Genomic DNA, 16,427 nt, shown 5'->3' with positions numbered 1-16,427 from the left:
CCGAGTCTACAGCTCATTTAAACTTGAGCCAAACTTTGAATTGTGCGGATTCTGAGTCTTTTTGACCTTCCACACTTTGAAGAAGTGAGGAATTTAAATATTTTCAAGGAAAATGGGTATTCAAACTTTAAAATCTTCTAAGACAGAAAGTGTTTTTCACAATTGTTTAAGAAGAATTATATGAATTATTTGTTTATTTGTGTTGAAGCTTCAAGTGTTCTGGAGTGTTATGCTTGCTGCAAGTACTTTTCCTCCTCTCCTTGCTCCACTTTGATGACTTTCATGAAAATTGTTTCCCTGGAGACAAGACGGTAATGGTCATAACAGGTACACTTAGTCTCCACCACTTTCTGACAAGGATACAGTTGATGTGACTGGGTACAAACTTCTTGTAATGAAATCCCAATCCAATTACTGAAGTGTAGAAGTTAAAGTATCAGCAGAATACACTGAGAACACTTCAGCATCTTTCTTTTTCTTTCTGCCCAGCTCAGATATTATTACTTCTTAAACTTTCGTCTGTAGGAATCCATCAATGTCCTTTTTCAAATTCTCTAAAAAACATTCTCTAAGGAGGATTCTAAGATAGGCAATTTCCTCTCATCTGAGTTTTCATGGGATTTCAGCTCAAGTTTTACTATGTTTTTAAGAGCCCTCTAGATGATCACGAATGGTAGTCAAGTTTAGTTAAAACACACGTGATGCAATGCACTCATCACAGGATACCATCTAGGAAGAACAATCAGGGAAAGCATTCCATTACTCAGAAGAGCGCCTGATCAGTTCTTCTGAACACTTCAAATGTTGGAAAAACCCATCAGCCTTTAGCTGATGATAATACATTTTCATAAAAGTTGTTGAAAGTGTTTGTCATAAGGGCTAACAAACAGACATGGCAAAGCCACCCAGGAAGAGAAGGGCTTGTGTGTTACCTTCACTCTGCTAAGATGATAAAAGAAGGTTTTATTCCTTTTATTGAATTCAAACTTCCTTTTATATAAAAAGCAAAATTCTGCCTAAAACATCTCAAGTTCAAAGAAAGAAGTGGCTAATGCATGTTTGCCAAAAGACTTTGTGAAGTCTAGCACTAGTGGACCTAATTCTCCCATCATGCTCCAGGTGGAACATGGAAGTTAGAATCTGAACCTCTTCTATCAGTATCATCATGTTTTCCTTGTTTTTCTGTGGGTATTTCAAAAGGAAGTCTGGACTGGTTTCCCAGGTATGTTCACTGAGAGACTTCTTAGTCAGCTGTTGTTTTCAGGTCTTGCCTGAGAAGCAACATGTGTGTGTGTGTGTGTGTGTGTGTGTGTGTGTGTGTGTGTGTGTGTGTGTGTGTGTGTGTGTATGTGTGTGTGTGTGTGTGTGTGTGTGTGTGTGTGTGTGTGTGTGTATGTGTGTGTAGTGCTGAGATGGTACCCTTGGCCTTCAACATGTTAAGTAAGTGCTTCATCATTGAACTTATGAACATTATGAACACTCTTAATAAGAATAGTGATAGGCTGTAGATGTCATTTTCTTGACTCCTGAATTTCTAAATTAAAAAAATAATTTCATTAATATACTAATAAAGACAATCTTTTTCTTTAGGGATACTGAGTTAACCAAGATTCATCCAGTTGTCCAGTGATAGCATGAGGTTGATTTCTGACATATACTTTGTGATGAAAAGAGCTTTACTTAATTGTTACTTGAATGCCATCTGGTTATAGTCTAATTTGCTCATGTAGAATCTGAGATGTAGTATAGAAACGTACGACAGTAGAAGCTCCTTAAAATACATACATATAGGAAAGAAATATAAATGGAATCACTGAATAACGGAGAACACAAAACCCTAGTGAAGCATCTCTGGACACTAAATGAAACCTCCAGTGCCAGGAATAGGTTGTGTTTCATTGAGTTGTTGGACAAAGGGTTCCCACTGAATCCTCCAAACTACTCAGGCTACTGCCAAGGCTATTGGTTGCTCTCCACAAATTGCTAAGTCCCTATTGCTGACAACAATCCTTATACAACTTATTGAGTATGGAGAAGTCCAGCTGGTGCCCATCTAGAGCCTTCACCCCTACTGAATAGTGTTCATGGTACTGGAAGGGACTTTGCATGCGACCATAGGAGAAAGATAAACACCCATACAGCTACAAACCCTTCAGACACTTTTAAATCCATTTAAAACCAATCTGTTCATGAATCAAAATGTATCATTTGATCACCTGCTATAAAGAAAGCATGATGATATCATTTTAAGGACACAAAAATGTTCATGAGTTGGCCTTGTTTCAGGAAGCTTATAAATTACTCAATTATTAAAGACTCAGCCACCTAGGGTAGTAAGAGAATGCCAACTGTGACACTGGGCAGCATGAGAGGATGGCAAGCTTAGCTTGGGTGCTGCTTCCAGCCCACACTCGATGAGTTCAGTATGAATTATCTGTGTTATCTATGAGGCAATGGTACATATATGTCTACAATAAATATGTAAGGAGCAGTTGGAGAGACATTACTTTTCAGAAATATATGTTTCATAATTAAAAACAAGCAGTTAGCCTTGAGATCATATAAATGCTGGTAACATTATAAGACAGAACATTTATATATTTCAGAACACACACACATATATATGCACATATAAATACATATATGTATCATGAACAGAATGTTTTTATATAGGTTGCTGAGTAATCTGGTATACGGCAAATGACCCTTATTACCATACCACGGAAAAGCAATTTCTTTGATGTGAGTATCTTTTTTTTATTTACAGAGAGTGTTTTTTTTTATGATGAAAGTGAATGAACCAACCATACTCTTCTTCATTTTCTTACAATTCTATGTGATATTTTGTCATAAGTCAGGAATACAATCCATAATTAACCCATAGTCAGGGTGGCTTATGGAAAACAATAAGGCTTTTTGTTTTGTGAGTGGACTCGCTGAACAGGCATCACAAATGAATTTTTCTAAGTCCAAGGCTAAGAACACACATTTAAATACTGCTAAAGTTTATTGTGTTAAGAAAATTATTTTGACTTTTTATTATTATTATTTTTATTATTATTTGTGTGTGTGTGTTGAATCATCTTAGAGCTTGAGTTATAGATGGTTGTAAGACACCTGATGTGTACTAGGATTGAAACGTGAGTCCTCTGGAAGAGCAAAATCTACCCTTAACAGCTGGGTCACCCTTTAGCTCTTTAAGAGAATTCTGAGCTCACAGGTAGAAGAACCACATCTATTAACACTTTTCACAATGCAGCACTGAATAGAAGTATTTAAAGTCATTTGTCTGGTGGCTTAAAGATTTCACACACAAAAAAATTATCTCTCTTTTCCGAGAAATAATTCAGTGTGAGATCCTGATGATGGGCATGCCAGCTCGGTTGTGTTGATGACCTTCACTAGGCTGCACTAGTATCTTTCTTTTTCTCCCCTCTTCTTTGCCTTGCAGTGTACCAGAGAATAATTCATATCCTTACTAACCTTTGCAAATGATTTCCCCAAAGGTTTTCCTTCATCAATATCTGTGAAAACTAACCCATTGTCATCATCTGTTAAAAAGTAATTAGCCATGAGCAAGTGCTCTGTGCTGGCATCTTTCTAACCAGATTGATTTTCCTTTTCTTTTATTTGATGGTAGATCTATTAATTGTGGCCATGTTAGGAAGCCATCACCCTTTTATTCTCCTATTTCTTTTTCTCTGCTTTGCTGAGAAGGCTCCGGCTTACACCAGGTTTGGAGAGTTTAATGCCATGCGAACATTTCCCTAGTTTTATTATACATTCTATTCCAAGGCAGAAGAATGGATTTTTCTATCCAGCTTTATTAGATTCGATTTTGGAATATTTTACTTAATGGTTTATTCTCATGGCAGTCTCTGAGCAACATTTGTATGGGAAATGTGTGTGCTCCTTTATTAAAAATATCCCATGAGATTATCCCCCTCCTTTTTTGAGATTACCATTTGATATGTAAAAGAAAAAAGTCCTTTTAGTTTTAGATGGTCACTCTATAACAATCTTGAAACACTCAAATACAATAATTGGGGGAGCACTACTTGAAAGAATAAAGGAAAAAATAAACACCCCATCTTGTATAGTGTCTGTTTCTAATGCTCAGACAGGGTTTCATCTCTGCACTGTGTGTAGAGGCTTGGAAGAGTATTCCAAAGCTTTGGCTGCTACAGCCTTGCAGAGATGGCTGTCCCTGTCCTTAGTACTCTCCATTAGTCACTTTTTTTTTTTGCTTCAGGGCACAATTAGAGGGATTAATTTTTATCTACAAATCCTTTTGAGGTTGGGTCCTCATTATCTTGGCAATAGTGTTTTCACCCACTTGAAGGCAATTCGGACACATAAGGGAAACACTTTGATAGAATTATATATGATCAGCAGCCAGTGCTGTGTGTTTAAATAGGTAACCTTAATGTTGTGTGACTAGAATTTGGCAGTAAACAGGTATTTTATGTTCTGCCAAGATTTTACTATCAGATATACTCTCCTGTTAGCTATTTAATGAGACAAGGTCTTTTTTTTTCTCCCCATTTTGCTATACTGCAGCATTGCTTAGATTTATGTCTGATTCAAAAGCAGCTGTTCCCAGTTGCTTCCTGGTACTTAAAGTCTGAACTATGTCTAGTGTTAGCAATTTGAAAAGCCTTTATAGCTTGGCTACTGATCTTCTCTGGTACTGGTGGCTTGGTGAATACTCACATAAGCAAACAGAAATGAAAACAGTACACAGTTCATTAGTAGAGTGTTGAAGCCTGGGATACAGTCTGAATTTGAAATGGACTCAGCCATAAAACCACTCTTTCTTGGTAAAGGTAATCTTTCTCTGCTTCAATTTGCTGATTTAGAATATAAGGATTATACAGTTTTGTAAACCCTGACTTCTGTAGAGAATGATAAAAATTAATCATTGGAAGTGAGATTGCAAAAAGAAATTGCTCCAGAACTTGAAAGCTAGTACTAAAGCTGTGTATATATGCATGTATATATATGAAGATGGTATATTCTTTAATAATTTGAAAATATTCTCACTAATAAAAACGTAGCTCAATTTGGCCTTTGCTATTTTGCTCATAGCATTAAATATTGTGCTCTATTGTTATGCTGAAAAAGTAAAGAAATTACTGTTATATGGGGGTGGCAAAATAACACAAGAAAAAACCAGTTAGTAACTGTGCACATGATTTGGCAGTTTGTAGGACGATGCCTCTTGACTCTGTTCCTTCTTAGAAATAGTGTCAAGAGGAATGTGAAGAAAAAAAAGCACGTAGCTTCTGGGTCTAAAATAGTCTTTGCCACCCAACCTGGTCTTTGGCAGTCACCATAGCAGACACTACTGTGTCTGCATGAGACCTGGGGTGTTCCAAGAAGCCTGTGTGAGTGTTTGTGTAGATCTGTGCATGCTAAAGCAGACACTGGGCCATGGAAGGAAGACTGACAGACATTCTGCTCTCCTGGGATCTTTCATTCCTAATGGCAAAGAAAAAATGTAGAAAGCAGAAAAAAGAAAAAAAAACAAAAAACAAAAAACCCAACAACAGTGATAAATTGCTGAGATCTGGAAAAGGGAAAAAATTGGGTGCCCAGTGGATAACAGTGTGGTGCTGACTTCTACTGGGTAATGCAGGAAGTCTGCTCCAGGGAGGGTTAAACACTGAAGACAAAGTGTAAGTTGCCAGAAGAGTGCTTTAGGCAGAGGTCAGGCGTGTGAGAAGAAGAATGAGCCTGAGGCTGGTGTGAGGAGACCAAAGGGTCCCAGGTTGTGGAAGCCATTCTAAAGTCTGTCTTAAGGGTCCTGGGAGCCTCTGAAGGAAGCAAGCTGGAGACTCCTGGGGTTTTATTCATGTTACATGTGTCGTTCTCTGAAAAAGATTTTGAACTTGAATGTGCCCCTTCTCCTCTCCTTAGGTCCCAGCCACTGTCAATCACCTCCTCACCTTATTTCAGAGTCATCTTGACATGTCCTTTCATATCTATTCTTCCTCTTCCTGGTCAGTTTTCTTCACCACAGATGCTATGATCTTGAAGAGTGTAAAATTGGTGAGTTCTATTCCTTAGATGCTTAATGTGGCTTTCTCTTGCCATAAGGGTAATGAATGCCTGAATCTGTGTTACTTTTTGTCACCAAGACCATAATAACGGACATAAACAATGTACAAAAGAAATTATTTTGGTTCCTGTTACAGAGTGTTTAGCCCACCATGGTTGTGAGAACAGATCCTTCTACATCATTGGAGATAAGAACCATAGAGAGAAATATGGGAAGAGTCCAGGGCAAGATATTTCCAAAGTTCTATATTGGTGAAATTATTAAGGCCACTCCATGTAGTTAAAGGGGAGATTTATTTAATGGTGTAACTTCCAAATGAAGGGATAGGTAGGTTGCGGGTTCTGGGAAAGACGCAGCACAGTCCGGCGGTGTTCTCTGGAGAACTCTCCTCGGTCCACCTCTAGCGTCCAGGGTCCATGCAGGAAGAAAGCGCAGCGCGTCCCGATCTCGGGTCTTCAGGGCCCTCCCTTGGCCCCGCCTTGTAGGCGTGATATTTACCGAAGCCTCAATGGGGGTTGGAACTTCCAGACCAACGCAGGAATGGCTACCCACTACAGTTCTGCCAACCCCTAATGATGTATTTCTCCCAGCTAGACCCTGCCACTTAACTTTCCATCAGCCATTCATCACAGCATGAGTCCATCAGGTAATTAAACCAACCCCGTTAGGCTAGACTCTTTATAATCCAGTCTTCTCCTGAAATGTCCTCACAACACTCCTGGAAGTATGCTTCCCTCATCTCCTAGTTGTGTCTTAATCAAATGAAGTTCTTTGTAAACCATAACGTCTATTTTGGTTTGAACCTTGCTGGACCCTTCAGGGTCAGCTAAGACAACTTTCCCTGCTTCCCTGGACTCACAAGAAAATTTTTCCATGCCTCAGTGGTACTGTGCATTCTTCCCTCCCCCCCCACCCTGAGAATGTATTGCCCCATTCTCACTTCTGCTCAGTCTGTAGCTCTTAATGTCTGCTTTTCCATCTCCAAAGTGAGAGAACGATGTCTCTTTCTCTATTATTGTGACAATGACATGGGCTAATCCATGAAAAGTAGGAATAAAAAAAAAAGTGTTCCTTAAACTTGATATTTTTTTCTGGTGATGTCAGCAATTACATAGTTCTGGTTTTTATGGCCAGGCAGTGACAATGACCAGAATATGATCCTGTACATGTCAGCTCCAAGCAGAGAAATGATCCCATGGCCTGACCTGCAGAAATCAGAATGCTAGTGATGCCTCTTCCTGGTGCCATCACTGCTGTCTTCATAGAATGAGGGCACTCAGCACTCCTTGTAAATTCACTAAATAGTACCTGGCAACACTTAGAGATGTTTACTATTATGTCTATTATTCCATTTCTTTATCTTTGATATGCTACCCAATCAAATAATTGATAAAACTACGAAGAGCTGACATAATTCAATCAGTAGGATAAAGAATGGAGAGGTTGGGGATTCTCTAGCAGGACAAAAATCCAACAGGTATAGTAGGTGACTAAGGTCAGACCTACTTATCTAGTTTGTCTGTATCATATGTAGCCCAGACCCCAAAGCCAAAATCTGGGACCAAGTCTTCTGCTGGCACTTCTGCCTGGCTCTGGGGGAGGGTCCATACTTTTGGAGAGGCTACAGGCTTGCAGGTCATCTTTTTTCTTGCTTCTGTAACTATAGATACAATATTGCCTGTGTTCCAAATGAACATAGCCAACTCCAGATTTGCTTTCAAGTTTTCTTTTCATTAGAGACCTGGTCTAGTTGTCATCAATGCCAGATCTTCTTTTGTATGCTCTTATACAGTTCAGAGAAAGACAAACAAGAGAACACTATCAGAGATGAGCAAGCCTGGCTAAAAGCAATGACAGCTTTATCATTTGGGTGTCTACCTAGCACACAGAACACTCTGTATTGCTCATAATTTATAAGGAAGCCTTGTCCTATGAGATAGAGGAGCTGCTCTTTGATTGACAGGTGCATTGGGGCAGGTATTTAGAATGCTTACTATTCACATTCTATCTGAAGGCACAGCATCTTGGTCTTGCCCATTGTTCATCGAAAATTCAGAAAAGTGAAAATAGATGCTGAAGACACAGGATACTCATTTGACTTTTCTTCTTGTCATCCAGGGTGTAAGTCAAGCAACCATCTCTTTTCTATCATCACAGAAGACCACTCATTCTCTGGCTACAGCAGTTCACACTCAACATATGCACACAGCTTATATAGAATGTCTTGAGCATATCTTGATACAAGAAAAGAAGATTGACTTGAGAGAATTCACACCTAAAGTGCATCCATGGATTCTGCTTTCAAGTTTTTCTAAATGGTAAATTCAAGTCCCACTTCTAAAGAATATTCATATATAAGGATAGATAATCTTTCTGGGTGTCTACCTAGCACACAGAACACTCTGTATTGCTCATAATTTAGAAGGAAGCCTTGTCCTATGAGATAGAGGAGCTGCTCTTTGATTGACAGGTGCATTGAGGCAGGTATTTAGAATGCTTACTATTCACATTCTATCTGAAGGCACAGCATCTTGGTCTTGCCCATTGTTCATCGAATTGATAAAGCCGTCATTGCTTTTAGCCAGACTTGCTCATCTCTGCTAGTGTTCACTTGTTTGTCTTTATCTGAATTGTATAAGAGCATACAAAAGAAGATCTGGCATTGATGACAACTAGACCAGGTCTCTAATGAAAAGAAAACTTGAAAGCAAATCTGGAGTTGGCTATGTTCATCGAAAATTCAGAAAAGTGAACCATATAGTCAAGTGACTGTTTCCAACACTCTTTACTTGGCCTCCTCCATGGGTGATACACTATACCAGGATATGTGCCTTTGCATATTGAGACTAGTATAAAGACAGATGACTTAAAATATATGGCAGAGTTTCTATTTAGAAATATAAGCTTAGGAAATATAATTGTATTTGGTTATTTTACTCTGTGGGGGCCTGTCACCTAGCTCCCAAATAAATACACGGAGACTTATTCTTACTGATGAATGCCTGGCCTTGGCTTGGCTTATTTCTAGCTAGCTTTTCTGACTCAAATTATCCTGTTCCTCTTTAATTATGTTTTGCCTCTGGATTTTTTTTTCTTTCTGTATTCTATATATCTTTCTTTCCTTCTTATTCTATGGCTGCCTGTGTGGCTGTGTGGCTGGCCCCTGGCATCCTCCTCTCCTCCTTTCCTCACTCCTTGCTCTTCTCTTTCTTCCCTAGATTTCTCCTCCTACTTATTCTCTCTGCCAGCCCCATCTATTTCTCTCTGCTGCCTAGCTATTGGCTGTTCAGGTCTTTATCAGACCAAGCAAGTGTTTTAGGTAGGCAAAGTAACACAGCTTTACAGAGTTCAACAAATGCAATATAAAAGAATGCAATACATCTTAACATAATTAAACAAATATTCCACAGCATAAATAAACATAACACATCTTAAACAAATGTTCTACAACATATAAGCCATATTTTGACATTTTGAGTTAAAAGTTTGGCTTTGAGATTTTTCTAATGTGCAAGAAAGGATGAGCCTACTCATTCCATTTAAATAGTATAATAAATAATATGTACAAATGCAGTGTACATTTCATTTCTTGTGAACATTCTACTGATGTTTTCTTTTCTACTTTTAAGTGTTAATATTTTGAAGTGCATATCTTAATAGTTACTTGTATTACCTCATGTGTGATATCTACTAAGAACTTTTTACAAAGCAAAAACACCATGTTTTTATTATCAAATAAAATATGCATTTATAACCTTAGAAGACAACAAAGCAGAAGAATGGCATCCAGTTTAAAGTTGGTTGAACTATTCAACCATACTCTTGATCTATCTATCCATCTGTTACTTCTGAATGTAAATACTAGGTATACATAAGGAATCAAGCACATTGACAACTTCTATTATCTCCACATTACCTTAAATAAGTCATAGTAAGTCAATGAGTAGTTACAATAAATGAACTCCTAGTTGGAGACATTTATTGATTATACAACCAGAATTTAGAAAGACATTCTCATTGGGAAAGTAGTTGATGGATTCTGCAAAGTCCAATGTAGAAGAGACAAAGGACACAAAACATTACAAATGAGGGAAACGATGGTCATTTTCACAGAGTTATTGAAAAGTCGTGAATGAAGAAAGAGAATGCAAAACTAATACCATCCTTAAGACACTTGACAGGAACAACACTCAATTTTCTGTGGATTCTGCCTCACTCTGCACTTCTTCAAAGATTGACCTAACTGGGATAGTGAGGGAATGAAGAAAAGACAGACATTGAAGAATTGACAGAAATACATAAGGAAATCTGGGATTGAGTGGTCTGAGTTCTCTGATGGAGAAGACATGACATCCTGAAAGTTCAGAGTGTTTATGTAGTTGAACAGGGGGAGGGTTTATTTCATACAGCTGAAAGAAGAGGCAGGGTTATTACAGACAGATAAATACAGAGGTGGGATTAACTCATCTTGGCAGGAGCTGTCTCTGTAGGGGAACAATCTTCAGGCTATAAAATATTCAGGGGAAGAAAACAATGGCGGACATTATTTTTGCGGAGATTATCAACATTTGTACATGGGCCAAAGGAAGGCTTTGTCATCCCTCTGAGCCTGACCCACCAAAGGAAGACTTTGCTATGCCCATGGCTGAGGCATTGTGGTCCATGACAACAATACACATTCACTTAGCACTTCTCTCTCCCCCTACAGTATTCATTATCAAATTACCCAGTCAGTCTTTAGTCAAATTCTTAATGAATACAAATTGTTATTAATATTTAACCAAATCTCTGATGTGGGAAAAACTTATAATAAAAATATGTTCTACATTACTTTTGAGGATTGCAAATGTTAAGGGTGGGTAATATTCATAAGGAGCCAGAACTTGGGAGACTTTAGGTGGAATCCAACACGCAAGAGAAGAGTTGACTTTGAAGACTGAAGAGTCAGTGAGGGTCAATAATAAAATTTTGTAAGTTAGTCCATAATAAACATAACACACTAACAAATAGTGTTTTCTTTGTGATATTATTCCCTCAGTGTAGCTTGATGATGAGATTAGGCTTAGGAAAGCTGAAAATGTTTATTATGTACATTATAAGCAATAAAATATTACTTCTTCTCTTTGATAAGACTGCATTTATATACAAAATGTTTGTATGAAATTTGTTAGTTGTGTCATTCTAGATAAAATAACCATTTCAGGTTAACTATGACAAAATACTAGAGACAAACATTTCTACCTAAGAACATGGCCGGGCACGTTTTTTTTGTACCATGGCCAAAAACATTTCATTTCTGAGTAAGAAGATCTCCCTCACCCAGGATCACCCAGCAGGGTGAGATCTCTGGGGGACATCCTCCTCTACAACATCTTTGCAGAATGAGAACCCACTTCTCTCACTTAACTATCGTGGTGCATTGATTAATGTGTCAGTGAGAAAGCCAAAGGGGAAGATGATTATTTGTGACTTTCTTCAGGAGCAAGATTTTCTTCTGTGGTTCATTTATTTACTTTGTAACTGATGACTTCAGCTTTTCTCTTTATGGAATTCTGATCATTTTATAAAGTTATTACCTCAGTGGTGGAACTAGGTCTTCTCTGTGGAGAGGTAGACTATGAAATAAAAGATAATGCCATTAAATTTGAATTTCTTTCACTGCTCTCCCTCTTCATCCCTCCCTCCACTTGGCCATATCAGTCTCTATTGTTCTCACCCCCCATCCCTTCCCTTCTACCCCCTCCTAGTTTACCCAGGAGATCTTAACTATTTTCTCTTCCTTGGTGAGGGGAACCAGGACTTATCCTGGGTGCCTGAAATGGCTATTTGGAACACATTCCCTAGGGTGGGATACCTTGCTCAGCCTTGACACAGGGGGGAGGGGCTTGGTCCTGCCTCGACTTAGTGTGTCAGATTTTGTTGACTCTCCAAGGAAGGCCTTACCCTCTCTGAGGAGTGGATAGGGGACAGTATTGGGAGGGGGGACAGGAGAAGGGGGAACTGGGAATGGTATATAAAATAAAAAAAAACTTTTTAAAAATAAATAAATTAAAGATGCAAATGAAAAAATTTGAATATCTTCTTGGACTTTCAGTGGACTTTTGTCCATTTTTCTGCATACTGGGAATTCAGAGTTATTGGGACTCTCTATCCATGCATATGTGAGTTCTCCACTTTTTAGACATGTGGGGATAATGCTGATCAGCTCTTTATTGGAAAACAGGCTTTGCCATGTTCATTGCTTTTGTTGATGAATTCTGAACACTGAATAGAAGTGATGTGTGTAGCTTTCCTGGTTTAGCATCAGAAGAATGCATTGAGATAGTGTTTCTTCATTGAGTTTTAGCTGAGTACATTGGGTAACCTCCCAGTTGCTTTAAGTTAGGCATTACCATGACTGAAGAATAGATATTATTATGCTATACCACTGAAATTTTGTTTCATAATTAGTTTTAGTTACCAACTTGATACAACACAGAGTCTGGATTCCAGGGCCTGGAAAAGGGAACCTCAATTGAGGAACTGCATAGATCAGGTTGATCTGAAGTCATATCTGTGAGACATTTTCTCAATTGCTTATGATGTAGGAGGAACCAGGCCACTGTGGGAGGTGTTATGTATAAGCAGGTGGGCCTATGGTTTGAAGGAGAGGTGCCTGGGCAAGCCAGAGAAAGCAAGGTGAATTTCTAGAGGGTGACAATGACTCTTTAGGGGTTGTTTGGTGATATTTTGAATTAAGAATCTGTAGAATCGAAGCCTTTGATTTACTAGGACAATGGGATGACTCACAGCTGGAGCTGAAAAATCAAGCAGTGGTTAGAAAGAGAACAGCATCATTGAGGCAAATCTTCTGGGACATATTCCCTTATGGTAGGCACATAGAAGCCATGGTCAGTGTGGGTAAGGCTGCATCTCCAGCTGGCATCTGAAATTGGTCATGTGTAAGAGTCTTCCTTGTAGTACTGCTTTTGATAGCATGAAAGCTGGAAGATTGAAAGGGTCATGGAGAAAAGCTGAGGCTTGACACTGTGTGACAGAACTGGAGTCTCTGGAGAGAGAGAGAGAGAGAGAGAGAGAGAGAGAGAGAGAGAGAGAGAGAGAGAGAGAGAGAGAGAGAGAGCAGGTGAAGGTGCAGCCTCAGTTTTGTGAATGCCCCAGGGGACTGGAGATGCCAGGAATATGGAGTGACCCCAAAGACAGCAGCAGGGGTGGAATGGAGCTAGCTTGAGCCTACCAGATAAACTGTGTCTGCTGCAGACAGCAAAGCCAAAGAAGTGGTGCTTAGTACTTGAGGAAAAAGCAATGAGTTCAGTCTGTTGGTAGGCATGTGATATACAGACTCACATCTATAGATGCGAAACTTCCCTTCAAATCTTAAATTCCAAATTAGGCTTAGGTTTTATTTTATCACAATGAAAGGGTCTAAAACAGAAATACAAAGGACAGAAAGAGCTGTCACTTTTCTGAAATTTTATTTCTTATCCCTGATAAATTATTATTGCTTCATTAAGCATCCTATAAAGCTGTTAGTTAAGTGCTCATTTAAGTACTAATTATTTGTTAGAATAAAGTCTTAAAGTTATAATTAGAGCAATAACTATGACTACACCACTAATAAATATTGGAATTGCATTGCACAGGGTTCAAGTGGTGAACTTTGAGAGCAGGTGACAAAGGCTGATTAAAAAGAAATCTAGGACTACTGCAGCAGAGCGTGCGATTTGTTATCGTGTTTTGACAAGTACAGCTGAGCTTTAATTGTACGTGATAACAATCTGTAAGGGGAGCGGAGATGGACTGGGATTCACTTTGCAAGGTGATCCAAAATACCTCGAGACTGCACACTGTTCTTAAGTCTGCTGAGAAATGAGGCGTGACATTGCCAAGTTTCCATGCAAAAAAATGATTATGTTTGTAGATTGAGAGAGAATGAACCTAAATTATTCTATTGTATATTCTGGCTGACTGACACACAGATTTGCCTAATCAAGGGTGTGTGCTGCCAATAATCGGGTGCCTATTTTTCAATTTTCAGAAGACTGCTTGATAATTCAAAGTTTTCCTCCCCCAGCAAGAGTCACTCTCGTGCCCTGTGTTCATTTGTATTCTTCTGCTACAGTTTGGTTGTAATCCAGGGCTTTCTCACCGATTAGCTATGCACGGCTGGTTTCAAACCAGTGCAAACTCCATCATTCCCTTGGTCTCCTTTCTGTTACATGTGCACTTTCATGAGGCTTCCTAACTTTTCCTGGAAATGTGACTATCGTTGCATTAAAAGTTTATTCAGCATTTAAAAAAAATGAAAATAATACCTTACAAGAAGTCTACCATTAAATGCCGATAGGATGATCTCTTTCCATTTGCCCTGAAAAGAGACAGAAACCCTTGAATACAAAACAGTGAAAACTGAATTTTGCATCATGTATTTGATATCACAAACCATCTAAATATCTCTGACAGTGTTAGCTAACTTCAAGGCTTATTTTTCTGCTTTATATACGTATATACGTGTATGATGTGTATGTATGTATATAATTACTCCAATCGACACTAGCGTAATTATTTTTACAATCACTAACATTTGCATATAAATGATATATTAGAAAGAAGGGCTCCCCAGGAAGTGATTGTATGTGGTTTTCTACTTCCCCTCTATTCTATTACTTTAAATTCAGGTGATACCATCTCCTTTTAAACTTCCCCAGGATTACTTTGCATTGCTCCTTATTGGCTCCCTGAAAAGTGTCCACAGATGAAAGGTTATTTACTATAGCCCTTGCCCTAGCTAAAACTTAATAGGGAAAATGCTTGTAAGCGGCACAGTGGTATCTGTCAGAGAGGCAATAATTTGGTTTCAAAACTTGTCTGATTCTTTTTCTTTTCCTTAGACCCTGCTGCCTGATATGAAATCGTGTATTGGTGACTTAAATAGACTAAAAGCAAACACTTTAAGAGCCAGTGCCCCTGAGGTTCTCAGCTTCTGTTTCTGTGGGGATGTTTCTCAGTGTTGGAGGTCATACACCACTAGTGGGGCTCTGGGAATGGGTAGCTGTGGTAATGACACTGGAAGGCAGTGTTCTGAATGGCTTGTCACTCAGCTACAGTCTTATAGTGAGAAGGTCCTGTTTCTCTTTGAAAATCATTGCTTGGGTGGAAAAAAAATATTTCAACAGTGGGTGTTGGGCAGAACAGATAACTTCTTGGGTTTATTTAAACTTAAATATTTTAGGCACACTAAGTATTTTAGTAGCATTACTGAGTTAAAATTGCTTATTCTTGGTAGCCATCTTTGTTTTTGCAGATATAAACTAAGATTCTGGATCACAGCAAGATTGCCAGAAAGGGACTCTTTCCTCTGCCAACCTTAAGGACCTCCCAACCCATCACACTCATTCACAGGAAATGAATACTGAAAAGCTACCTTCAAGAGTTCTAACAGGACTTTGGTAGTTTGGGATGGCTTATGGATACTCTCTGTATTTGGTCTCTGTGGCTCATTATTCTGCTAATTTGGGTCTCTTTGATTTTTAAGTTTACTAAGACAGAAATAAGTTTGTCCACTAGAATTTTTTCACTTTATTTTTTTCTAAGTTTCTGACTTATTTGTAGCTACATTCTCTAATACCCATTCCTTCCAACTGGCCACAGCATTCAAGGTCTTCAGTATTACACGTCAACATATTACCTTCCTTTATCAGCCCAGCATACCCCGCCTGGATAAACACTCAGAAACTGACATTCTGCTCCTTTCTTGTATCCAGATCTTTGTCTATGTTTGGGTTTTGTCTGAGTTTTTATATATTACCAAATATTAATATATTCATGACATTCCAAAACCTCCTCACTATATCTCCAATGAAGAGCCTCATCTGAGCCACCACTTAGCCTGGGTGACCACAGAAACCTCCCTGTCTCCTAATGTTCGCTGTGAAGTACATGAGATACTCTCTTCTCACATCCAGCCTGATATTTCAAAAGTATAAATCACATTGCACCAACCTTCTGTTAACAACCACTCCACAGTGAATGCCAATGGCTCTAAGGTATGTGGTCTCTGGAACCCTCTGGTTCTTTCAACTTAGCATCATTGCTGTGGGATGTTCTGTATGGCAAATGTGTTGCTAATTAGTCAATAATTAAAACACTGATTGGCCATTGGCTAGGCAGGAAGTGTAGGCGGGACAAGGAGGAGAATAAAGCTGGGAAGTGGAAGGCTGAGTCAGAGAGACACTGCCAGCCGCCACAATGAGAAACAGCATGTGAAGATGCTGGTAAGCCACGAGCCATGTGGCAAGGTATAGATTAATGGAAATGGATTAATTTAAGCTGTAAGAACAGTTAGCAAGAAGCCTGCCACGGCCATACA

Source organism: Peromyscus californicus, unplaced genomic scaffold, assembly GCF_007827085.1.
Source record: "Peromyscus californicus insignis strain IS unplaced genomic scaffold, ASM782708v3 Scaffold_12__1_contigs__length_115047231, whole genome shotgun sequence".
In the NCBI taxonomy this organism is placed as follows: Eukaryota; Metazoa; Chordata; class Mammalia; order Rodentia; family Cricetidae; genus Peromyscus; species Peromyscus californicus.
The sequence above is the reverse complement of the archived record's forward strand: the minus strand, read 5'-3'. Positions refer to the sequence as shown.